Raw genomic sequence first — 12,686 nt, forward strand, 5'->3', positions numbered from 1 at the left:
TGAAGCAGGGCGAGGATGGGCAGGGACTGCTTAGGAAAGAGTCTTGGGCAGAGACCAGGAAGAGGGAGTCACGGGGTGCCCACACAGGCAAGGGTGCCCCAGGCAGAGGGAAGGGCCAGGGTCAAGGCCTGGAGGGAGAAGAGCACAGCCCATGGGGCACTGCCGGATTTGGTGTAGCTGGAGATCAGGGTGCATGTGGGAGTGAGGCAGGAGACCTAGAGGAAGGTGGTGAAGGGCTTTGTAAGGCAAGAAGAGGACCCTGGGTTTTCTCCTGGGACGGTGGGAAGCTACAAAAGGGTTGAGCAAGCACACACACTTGGCTTGTTAATGCCAAACAGCAACCCAGACCTTCAGCCCCCCTCGCAGGGGGGCATCCTCGCCTATCCATCGCCCAAGGCTTCACCACGATTCCCGCCTGAGTCCAACCTCCACCTCAGAGACCAAGCCTCCCCGCCTCACCCCCCTGGCCATGGCCAAACAGCTCTGAGAACCACACAGGACAGAGCCAGGCTCCAGCCCAGGCCAAGGTCAGTATCTCCAAAAGAGAAACCGACACACACACCCAGAGGTCCGAGGCCAGGATCCCCCCGTCCCAGTGGTCAGAGGAGTTCTGACAAATGCTGGGAGTCAGGAGCCCAGAGTCCTATTGTGGCCCTGCCGCTGAGTCACTGCGTGGCTCTGGGGAAGCCCTTTCCCCTCTCTGGGACTCAGTTTCCCCTCAGGACGCCGCCAGCTCTCCAGTGCTACAACCTACCTTGCCCATCCATCTCAGGGGCGGACTTGCTCTGCGTTTGACCTCTCCAACACCAGCGTTCCAGTACCCCCTCCCAGAGCCCCCAGAAGCCTCCACCCGCCCCAGGGAGGCCTGAGGCCTCTTTTAGAGAGCCACACTCCAGAGGCCAGCGTCTCCCTAAGGCTCCCAGACCCCAACTCTTCCCACACTCCCCACGGCCCAGCGAGCCTCTCCTGCTCTTTGTCATCAGCTCCAAATACCAGGAGGGGAAAAGCACTAATTCCACTGGAGGCTCGACCCCACACTCATTTATTTCAGACATGACCTTTGATTTCTCGGGTAGAGTGTAAATTACATGTCGCCAGCATAAAATATTAAATCCAATTTATACTTAATTATTGATGCTATTATGTATTCTATAGTAATGGCATCAGAATCTCAGCCCCCGTCCGTGCCCAGTAAATAGCTTTTTTGCATTAGAGGCTCCTTGAGGTAAGAAATCTTGCTCCGTTCCTTCTTAACCGTATGATTGATGATTATGGGGAAGTTCGTAAATAGTCTTCCAGAAATATTTCTCTGGTCGCCCCTAGCTCCGAAGGAAGGTGGGGGCCATGCTAATTATCAGGGCGGCCGGCGGATGCAGCCCTCCCTGCCACCATTTAGAGCTGGTGGGTTGAGGGTTGGCGAGATGGGGATGGTTTAAGCGAAGCTCTGCTGAGTGGTTTAAGAGAGCGCGGAGGAGGACCACAGTGGTTTTCTGAAGGCTTGAAGTCACATGTAATCTTCACATGGACATTGGGGTTTTGTTTTTTATTGAAACATTAATAATTCCGGTTTCTTGTAAAATATTCATGGTTCCTGTTGCTGCATTCAAACCCACTCTTGGCCACTGCTTTTAATTTCCAACTCGGCCCGCGCAGGCCTCTGCCGTCGACCACCCATTGCTCCCGGGCAATTTATTAAGTGGAGGTAACGGTGGCCATTGGGTGGTCAGAAAAATCGAGCTCAGGGTTTCTCTGTAGCAACTGGTTGCAGAAGGGCCCTGCAGCGGGCAGGGCTGCCGCTGGGCAGGCGGGGCGAGCACTGTGGGACAGAGCATCCTCCCAGCTAAGTGGACGCTAGAGACCCTGGCAGAGCTGGGCCCGCAGAGTGGGGCAGACCTGCAGGGGAAGACAGAAGCAGGCTGGAGGAGGCGAAGGGGAATGATGACGGAGAGAAGAGGCGCCCGGGGACGGAATGGGGACAGGACACGGGACAGCAAAGCAGCAAAGAGCGCAGGCTCCCGGGACAGGAAACCAGGGTTCAAGCCCCGGCTCTGTCTCCAACGAGCCATACAACCTTAGCGAGTGGCTTCACCTCTCTGAGCCTCGGTCTCCGTCTCTGGATATTGGGCCCCGAGGCCAGGCAGGTGCTGAGTGCCTGGCACATCGCCCCTTCTCGGAAGATGGCAGCCACGACGGTGACTGCGGAGGTCTGGTCAGTGTCACGTGTAAGGCCCATGGGCAGCCGAGCTTGGGGAGATCTTAGGAGACCTAGAAGTCCAGCCCTTCTCTGAACAGATGTGGCGCAAGGCCCACGCAGGGAAGGGAACCTGCTCACAGTTCTACAGTCGCTCCCTGTGAGTACCATTCAGTGCAGTCCAAACCTGAGCTCTGAAATTTGGATTCTTTAAAAATCAATGTTCTAGGGATCACAACTGCCTGAGTTCATCCACAGAGCCCTGCCCCATCACCACCCCTACACCACCCCAAAGAGCCATGATTAAAAGGTTTGACTGTCGGCACAGCTGGGGTCCTCCTCTCCCTCCCCCCAACTCCCATCAGGGTCTGTCCATTGGGATAGATGTAATTCTGTTCAGGAACACTCCCACATTTCCCTGGGGCTCCAGCTATTAGCACGACCCGCCAGAGGCCAAACAGAATCCCAGAATGTCGGCCACGGAAGCAACTCAGCAATCAGTTTCCTCTGCCCCGTGACTTTAATGGTGAGGAGACAGGGGCTCAGAGAGGTTAAGTGACTTGCCCAGCATTGCACAGACACAAAGAGAACCCCAATCCCCCAACCCCTTAGCCTGTGGATCTCTGTGTTGACCCTGACTGGGGGGTGGGATGGGGAGAATTAGCCTCAAGCCTTTAAGCGTGAGTGACCATAATGCCGAACACACCTGGGTGGTAGAGCCCTCATGTGCTCCAGCCAGAGGTGACCCACACTTGCAGCTGTTTCCTGAGCTAAATCCAGCTCCCCGTGTATCTGCCCGTAATCAGAAGTGTGTCCATCCACAGCCGGGCACGCTCGGATTCAAAAGGCCAGATGGTCCGTGCCCAAATCCAATAAGCAAAACCCTTGCAACCCCAATCTCAAATGTCAGCACAGAGGCGCCAGCAAGTACCAGTGTCCCCAGGGGGCAGGGCCTCCTTGGGATTCCAGGAGACAGGCAGGAACCCCACCGGCTCACCTGCCCCAGAGGGATGGCAGAGGGATGGCCACCAGGCCAGCCACAAAGCAGGAGAGGGGACATGAAGTGTCTGAAGCACAACTCCCCCAATATGCCTGTTGGCCCTGGACAGGATTTTCTCCCCTTGACCCTAAATACAAATATAACTCGTTATTAGTAATACAGACACACCTCGGAGATATTGCAGGTTCGGTTCCAGACCACGGCAATAAAACAAATAACACAATAAAGCGAATCAAACGAATTTTTTGGATTCCCGATGCATACAAAAGTTATGTTTACATTGTACTGTGGTCTACTAAGTGTGCAACAGCAATATGTCTAAAAAAATGTACATACCTTAATTAAAAATACTTTATTGCTAGAAAATGCTAATCGTCACCTGAGCTTTCAGCAAGTTGTAACCTTTTTCCTGGTGGAGGGTCTTGCCTCGATGTTGATGACTGCTGACTGATCAGGGTGGTGGGTGCTGCAGGGTGGGGTGGCTGGGGCAATTTCTTTTTTTTTTAAGATTTTATTTGAGAAAGAGAGAAAGAGAGCACGAGCGGGGGAGGGGTGGGGAGCAGAGGCAGAGGGGGAAGCAGACTCCCCGCTGAGCAGGGAGCCCAACACAGGGCTCGATCCCAGGACCCTGAGATCATGACCTGAGCCAAAGGCAGACACTTCACCAACTGAGCACCCAGTCGCCCCTGGGGCAATTTCTTAAAATAAGACAACAATCAAATTTGCCTCATTGATTGACTGACTCTTCCTTTCCCCAACGATTCCTCTGGAACATGCGATGCTGTTTGATAGCATGTTACCCACAAGAGAACTTCTTTCGAAACTGGAATCAATCCTCTCAAACCTGCCCCTAATTTATCAACTCAGTTTCTATACTATTCGAAATCCTTTGTTGTCATTTCAACAATCTTCATAGCATCTTCACCAGGAGGAGTAGATTCCGTCTCAAGAGACCACTGACCACTGATCACGATAGCAAATAAAATAATAATGAAAAACTCGGAAATACCGTGAGAACTAACAAAGTGTGACACAGAGACATGAGCAAATGCTTCTGGATAAAAATGGTGCCAACAGCCTTGCTCCGCGCCGGGTTACCACAAACCTTCAATTTGTAAAAACAAAACAAAACAAAAAACACCACAGAACCTGCAACCACGATAAAGCCAGCACAATAAAATGAGGTGTGCCTGTACAGAAAGCTTGGAAAATAAAGGAACACAAACCCTACTACAACCCCTCTACCAGAGAGAAGCTGTAACAAATGGAAATACACTCCTATTATTTTTCTGTCCAGTAAGCTTCAACTCTCCTTTAGGTTTCGTTCCTTCACATGAACAGAAACAGTAACAGATGATACCCTCTCATCCTGTGCAGCTTACTGGCCCTGCACCACTGACCTCTCAAAATGAAGCACACTGCAAATGATGATAAAGGCCAGTCTCTTTCTTTGTGCCTCAGTTTCCCCTCTGGGCCAGGGTAACCTCCATGTCCCCACAGGAGGACAGTGGCTTCCATACTTGGAGGGGACCCGGATGAGCTCCTGAGTTTCTTTCTGATGCTCCTAGGCTAAACTCCGGAGTGCCGGAGGCCTGCTGTGGAGTCAGCCAGCAGGCTGAGGAAGCCGATGTGGATCTGCTGGCAGGCGGGCCTGCTGGGATCTCACAGGATGACTTGAAACCCGGAGTCCAAGCTGCAGCCCAGGGTAGTTTAGGGGTCCTGGAAGAGGCTCTAGCAGATCTGAGATCTACTTCAGGTTTTGCGGGTCACCTTCAGCTAGTTGTTGTCCCTCTCTGGGGCTCAGGAACCCGCACCCCTCCACCCCCACCCAGGGAACTTATTAAAAATACGGATTCCTGGCCCCCACGTGGGACATGCTGATTCTGCATCTACAAAGAAACAGCCCCAACTTCCTAGCCCCAGGGTTTGCTTTGATCAGAGGGAAGGGACCTTATCTAAAAATATGATCCAAGATTAAAGAAAAGGTATAATTTCATGTAATACCATATGTGGATGAAGACCAGGAGCCAGAGGCGGCCCAGGCCCTACCTGCTCTGCATGGGAGGGGAACCGAAGGTGGGGCCCACTGGCTAGCAGCTGGAGATGGGGGGGAGAGATGCAGGAGAAACACAGTTTCTTTGGGGATCAAAGGAAGAGTATTGCAAACAAGACATCTCAGCTGGTAGGGTGTGGCCAAGACATTTCTAGAAACATGATATCTGGCATTGATTTTGAAACTGGTCCCTGCTCTGTGTGGCAATGGTCCCCTGCTGCCCCCCGACCTTCGGGAAATGCCTGCCGTACACAGCAATCTTGTGCTGGAGCAGCTTCATGAGGACGAAGGCGGAGGAGTGATATCCAGAGGGGGGGCAGAGAGGGTCAGGAGCAGGTAGTCACAGGGATGTCTAAGGCCACAGAGCAGAGAGAGGCAGGATGGGTGAAATCAAATGCCTTTTCCCTAAATGCACCAAAAATGGAGACCCTCATAAGGGGTGGAGGGGAAGATGTGGTGTACCAGTTAAGACTGGATTTGAATGCACATTGAGAAACCCAGTGCCCATGCCTTAACTAAAGGAAAGGCAGAGTGGGTGTGGCAGTTCTGCAATGTCCTTAATACCTCCAGATCCTTCTTTCCCCTCCACTATCCACCACACATGGCTTCCATGCTCATGGTTTCTTCCTGTTCCAAAACAGCTGTTGATGCTCCAGCCATCAGGTCTACAATTCTAGATGTGAAGAAGGAAGGAGGGGAAGAGTAAAAATGGCATGTGCCCACTGTCTGATCCCTCTTTAAGAGCCTTTCCCAAAGTCCCACCCAACAACTCCCACTGGCCACAGACTTAGTGACATGGTCACACCTAGCTACAAGACAGAGTGAAAATGTGACCTTCTAATGACACAGAGATACCCTGAGCAAAACTGGGGTTCTGTTACTAAAGAAGGAATAGGTAACCAGCAGTCTCTGACACAAATGGGTTTCACTTAGAGTAAGCAAAAACCTGCCTCCCTCTGACTTCTACCTGAAGGCCCCGGTTCTGCTCTTTTTTAACAACGTCTGTAACTCTAAAGCCTGTCTTCTACATGACAGCCTTCCTCTGAACCTTCTCTTTTACAGGTTAACAACCCACAGGTCTTTTGACCACATCTCAGGACACGAGCCAAGCTAAGCTCTAAAGACTTCATTTTACTCCTACACAGATGCCTCGTGTACCTGATACGTGCCCTCCGCACACAGCTACATACAAAACAGACGCTTGAGCTTACAGTCGGGCCGGACATGGAACCAACCCTCGCCAGGGGCTTAGTCAGAACACAAGAAGAGGGACCCTGAGCAGGCAGAGCCGAGGCCTCCCCGGAGGAGTAATCTTTCAGCTGAGTCCGGACGAAGGAGGAGGAGTTGGCTAGGAAACACCCGAGGGGACCAGTATTGCAGGTGCAAGGAACAACAGGATGAAGGCCCAGAGTCACCAGAAGTGAGAGGAAGAGAGGAGCATAAGGAGGTGAGAGTCGGAGGAACGAACACAAACCGGGCTATGGCGGGAGCTTCGGGACCCAGGAAGGAAGGGCTCCCGGTGAGGCGGACCCACCGGGCACAACGTTTGGGAGGTTGCTGGGTCATGCTCCACCTGCTCGTGCTAACACGTCGACTGCTCATCAGAGCATGGAGGAAAATCAAGTTAGTAGGGCGAGGCTTTGTCCCCAGCAGTCATCACTTCCAGCTGCTGTTCTCGGGTCTGTTCTAGAACATTACAGCAGCACAAGGCAGCCCTCATGGTTGGTCAGTGATTTCCCAGAATCCACCTACTTCCCTTTTTTGAAAATGATACAAAGCCCCCATCCCTTCTCCTCCCAGCCCCCACCAGCCTTCTAATGCCTCCCTGCTTATCCTTTCTCAGGGGTGACAATGGCTGCTGTGAGGTCACTTTGGAGGTTCTTGTGGGTCCGGAAGATCTGTATGCATGTAAAGCACCCTAGTATTGTCCTGTGGTGTCCTCACTTATCTTGGGCTGCCATTTCTTTTTAACCATATTTGGTCTCTAAGTTGCCAAGAAGCCGTGTAGAGAAAACCGGTGTGGTTTAGGTTAAGCCCCAGCAAGCCAAACTACTTCCTTCTTCCTCCAAATATCCTGCTGACACCTCAGCCCAGAGCAGGCCTGAAGAAAGTTCTCTCTGCAGCCTCCCGCGGCACCAGCCCCACAAGCTCACCAGAGCCCACCCCCCTCTCCCACCGGGACCCTGTCTCACCTGACACTGGGCCCTGGGCTCTTCCTGTCAGAAGGAGGAGAGAGACTGAAAGGGGAAGGGGAGGAATAGAGACATCTCCTTGGAAAGACTGCAAGAAACCATCAGCAGAACATGCTGGAACACAGACCAAGGAGACCAGGAAGAGAATATACACCAACCCCACAGACAGTGGAGGCCCCAGTCATTTCCATCGTGGAAGGCTAATCATATCTAGAAGTGGAGAAAAATGCCAAAACAAAGTTGCAAATGTCAAGGTCTATTTAAAATATTTACATATAGCAAATTTAACACCCTGAGAATTATACTGTAATTTGCGATATTCCCAAGATTGCTCCCAGATTTATTTTAATGCATATGAACTTGTAGCATACTTCAGCAGTGAGGTACACAAATGGGACACAGGTTTTTCTCTCAGCCCAGTCAAGGGCCCTGTCGTGATGGGTGTGTAACCTTATTTGAGAAGAATGTCAAAATGTACTGGAGGCACTTTATTAATGGGAGGTTCTTTCCAAATATCTTAAAGTAAGACTACCCACTAGACCAATGGTTCTTAACCAGGAATGATTTTGCGCCACAACCCCCCCAACCCTGGGGGACATTTGGCAACATCTGGAAACATTTTTTTTTTTTTTGCGGGTGGGGAGGGGCAGAGGGGGAGAGAGAGAATCTTAAGCAGGCTCTATGGCCAGCACAGAACCCGACATGGGACTCGATCTCCCAACCCTGAGATCATGACCTGAGTCCAAATTAAGAATTGGATGCTTAACTAACCGAGCTACCCATGTGCCCCCAGAGACACGTTTGATGGTCATGACTATGGGGGTTGCTACTGACATCAAGTGGGTAGAGACCAGGGATGCTGCTAAACATTCCTTACAATGCACAGGGTGGCCCCCACAACAGAGAATTGCCAGTCCAAAATGTCAACAGTGCCAAGGATGAGAAATCCTGCCTTTGAGTGGTGCCACTCTAGACCCTCTCAGCCAAAACTTAAAACAAGCCAGGACAAGAGTCACAGGGAAGAACGAATCTGGAGGTTAAGTCCCAGCACATTAGAGGGGCTTGAAAAAACCCTTTGGCTTCCCAAGTCTACCCTAACCAAGTGTAAAACCAAGTCCACACAAGTTCAAGGTGATAGGCCAGTTATTAAACCACCTAATCAAACACAAACCAAAAACCTTCGGAAGAAGATAAAAGAATACAGAGTCTCTAACAAAGAATCATCCATAGTATGCCGTCAAAAATTATGAGATGTGCAAAGAAACAGGAAAATATAACCCAAACTCAGCAGAGAGATTAAAATTAATTTTTAGGGGCTCCGTAGCTCAGGGGTTAGAGCACTGGTCTCGTAAAACTAATTTTTAAAAGACCAAACAGAAGTTCTAGAACTGAAAAGTACAATAATTGAACTGAAAAATTCACCAGATGGGCTTACAAGCAGATTAAAATGGAAGTAGAAAGGATCTGACCTTGAAATTGGAACAATAGGAATTACTCAATATGAAGAACAGGGAGACAAAAAGACTGGAGAAAAGTGAATAGAGCCTCAACGATCTTTGGGACAATACCGAACTGTCTAAGGTATGTGTAATTGAAGTCCAAGGAGGAAAAATCACTGAGCATGGGGCAGAAAATAAATGTAAAGACATCATGACTGAGATTTCCCCGAGTTTGAAGATATGTATCCAAGGTTCCACAGAGAGAGGAGCTGGGATCAGAATCAGGTTCTCCTGCCTTGAAGGGTGGCCTGCATCCCCTGCTACATGCCCCACAGGGGACAGCCAAGGTCCCATCCAAGCCCCAAATCCAGTGACCTGCTGAGCCTCTTGGTAAAGGAGGGGGAGCAGGGGACTGGTCAGACCCACCTAGGACTGATAAGCAGTGGCTGCCACCAAGGGAGCCACAAAAGTGGTGAGGGATGGCCAAGCCAGGGTCAGAGGTCACAACTGCGCTCCTTCAAAAGAGGCTAAAGATCCCATAAGATCAGACTCCGGGGCTTCCCGAGAGAACGTTCTCATGTCTCAAAGCAGTTTCTTGTATCTTCTTGACAGGTAAGCTTGACAGCTCCTTATTGTTGCAGCTCTTCAAGAAATGGGTTTGCTTTTTCCTGGACAGAGATCTCTGAGCACCAACCCTCTTCCGAGGCTGGGACTCGGCAGCCTGTGCCAAGAAGCCCACAGCCACCAGAGGCCGGGGGAGCTGGCGTCAGCCTCAACAGAGGAGGAACCTCCCCCATAGTGTGGCTGGACGGGCCTGAAACGGAAGTTACTTGAGAGAAGAAACAGACTGAGCCACCGTGAGGCAACCACACCTTAGCTGGAACCCTGGAGAGAGCCTGGCCCTGGCCCTGCTCGTGTGCTGGGTCCAGCAGAGACTCCAGAAATACTCAGAGATGGATGGGTCCTTAGCGTTTCCCCTTTCTTTCTTCCTTCTCATTTAGAGAACTGCAGGATAGGGCGGTGGCTAAGAACCCAGCTTTGAGACACAGGTGTGGGGCCTCGGAAAATTACTTCGCCTCTTTGTGCCTCCATTTCCCCATCTGTGGAGTGGAGATAGAGCGGCAGTTGTGGGACAGGGCTCTCATCAGGGTCCACTGAGTTGGTGCCTGGCACGTGGCATTTGTTATTCTCCCTCTCTGGGTCTCAGTGAAATGGCCAGGAAGCTCAGGGACAAATTGGGGTTCCACTAGATTTTCTGGTACAATCATTTCCTCAGTTCCATTCACTGTTTCTGTTCTTTTGGCCTTGAATTAATGTTTCTAGTGTTTACATGTCTTTTCTGATCTTCCTTTCGGGAATCAGGGTGAGTAAAATTTGGTGATAAATATTTACAACCCAAAACAGGACATTCTCTTCCCAGTTTAAATGGGGAGGGCTCTGTCACTTATGGGCTGAGTCTGACCCGTCAGGAGTGGGCTGCAGCAGGCAGACCCTGGTCTGAGCCAGGCACAGCCCTGGACTCTGCTGGGGGTACAAAGAAACCGCCCCAGCCCTGACACACATGCAGAGCTTCGGATGCAGGTGCGAACAAAGCCACACGGGCCCTGAGAGGCAATCAGCACACGTAGACCACGAGGGGGTGGAGATGACCTCATCAGGCATCTGGAACATAAGTCTATCTTTTTATTCATCCTGCGTTGACACTTCCCTTGTTGAACCTTTAGGGAGCATCCCCTGTAGACCAGGCCCTGCAGCACTAGCAGAGTGTGGGTGAGCTGAGGAGAGGAGGACAGAAGTACAGAACATGCGTCAAGCCTAACGTAAGGAGTGAGCCGCCTGGCTAGAGATTGAGGCATTCATTCACTCATTCATTCGTCTGCTCGTTCATTCTGCCAGTATTTAGCGGGCACTATTCTAGGAGGTACAGCTTGGAGAGATCTTGGGCCACAAGAAGAGGGGTCCTCAAGGCCAGGCTAGGACTTTGGGATTTTCCTTGGCTAGGGAGCCACAACAAGTTTACTGAGTGCGAGAAAGGCAGGACCAGGGTGCCAGCCTGGGCTTCCCACTCAGAGGCAGGGGCTGCCTCAGCCTTGACCTTCTCTGCAGCTCCCACCCAAAGTCCAGCCCTGCTGCAGTGATCTGGGGCTCAAGGTGAGACTAACTTCCCTCTGGCTGTCAGGATCATGGGGAACACCCCCATCCACTGCTAGGTTGTTGCGGGTGGGGGTGCTGGCATCAGCTCACAGATCACTCCTTGTCCATTCACTCATCATCTCAATTAATCTGGGTTGGTGGGAGCTGCCCCTTAGTTTCCAGAAGCTTCTTTCTGTATGTGCTTAACCTGAGAGCTGAGCCAAAGATAAAAATTGGATGGTAAAGCCTCGAGAAGCTGGGGCCGAGGCATTCTGGGGCAGAGCTGTTAAAGGTGGGGGCCCATGGAGAACCCTATAGAGGCCCAACTTTGAAACTGAGAGCTTGTGTCAGGAGAGAGGACAAAGGCCGGATTCACAGTGGCTATTCAGGCAGGCAGAGCTGGACATTCTAAGACAGACGGGAGCTCCAACATTTCTCCACACACAGAGGGAAAACCAACACACAAGAAAACAAAAGGAAACCCAAGCTGAGGCTGGCAAGGTCATGCACCAAAGCCGTTTTATTAGTGACTTCTCTCTCCTTGGGCTGCGTCTGACAGTGTGGCTTCTCTCTGTTTTGTGGCCCAGACCATGGGCCCCAGGAAATCTGGACTCCTTTTGCCTCAGTCCCTTCCAATTGATGTTGACAGGTTCACCACTTGCTTCCTGCTCTGCCAGGGCCACTCCGGGGAGGGGTGGTGGGGAAGGGACAGCTCTGGCCGCTCCTGGCTGAAGGCCGTCGCAGACCAGAGACAGCCCCCAGTCTTGCCAGCAGTGACCCCCTTGCCTCCTGTCCTGGCCCAGCTCAAAGGCCACCACCTCCACAAGGTCCGCTGGACACCCGGCCACACGCAGCCTGAGACGTCACCGCAGCCCTGGTTCAGAGAATTAATCAAGTCACTACAATAAGAGAGCGCTCCAGCATTAAACATCAAATTGCCAAAGAATATTTCATGACAAAGGAAAGTCACACGTAATACATGAAGTCAGTGGTTCTCAAACTCGAGCCAGCATCAGAATCACCTGGAAGGCCTATTTGAATGGCTGCTGGGCCCCACCCCCAGAGTCTCTGATGAGGGAGCAGGAACTTGCATTTCTAACAAGTTCCCAGGGGAGGCTTCCAGTCAAGGATCACACTTTGAGCACCACCACACTAGGTGATTAAAAAAAAGAAAATCTGAACATATATACACACGTATTTATGTGTAAATACATGGTTAAGATGTTGATAGTAATTATTTTTGTATAATGAGATTGATTACAGGCTTCTTATGATTTTATTTTTTATGTTTTATCTTTCAAATTGTCTGCAATAAATATGGCTTCTTAAAAATCTATAACTTATTTTAACATTTACCATTTTAGCACCTCCTTCGTGAGGCCTCCCCAGGCCTCCCCTGGTGAGAACTGACTGCCCCTCCCGTGTCCCAGGGCTGCTGGGGCCTCTGCTTAGCTCTTTCGCCTTCTGCCTCGTGTTTGTGTCCCCACCAACAGGCAGTAAATGCCTTACACAAAAACTCTGACTCAGTACCTCCATACCTCCCACCACAGGGCCCAGCCCCATGTCCTCCTTCCACCTGAAGTCCGTGGAAACTCAGCAGGCATGGGGTGCTGTGGAATGAACATGGGGTCCCCAGTCCAGTGGCCTGGGTCAAGCCTGCGGCTCGGACCCTCTGGTG

This window comes from Neomonachus schauinslandi, chromosome 4 (genome assembly GCF_002201575.2).
Source record: "Neomonachus schauinslandi chromosome 4, ASM220157v2, whole genome shotgun sequence".
NCBI lineage: Eukaryota > Metazoa > Chordata > Mammalia > Carnivora > Phocidae > Neomonachus > Neomonachus schauinslandi.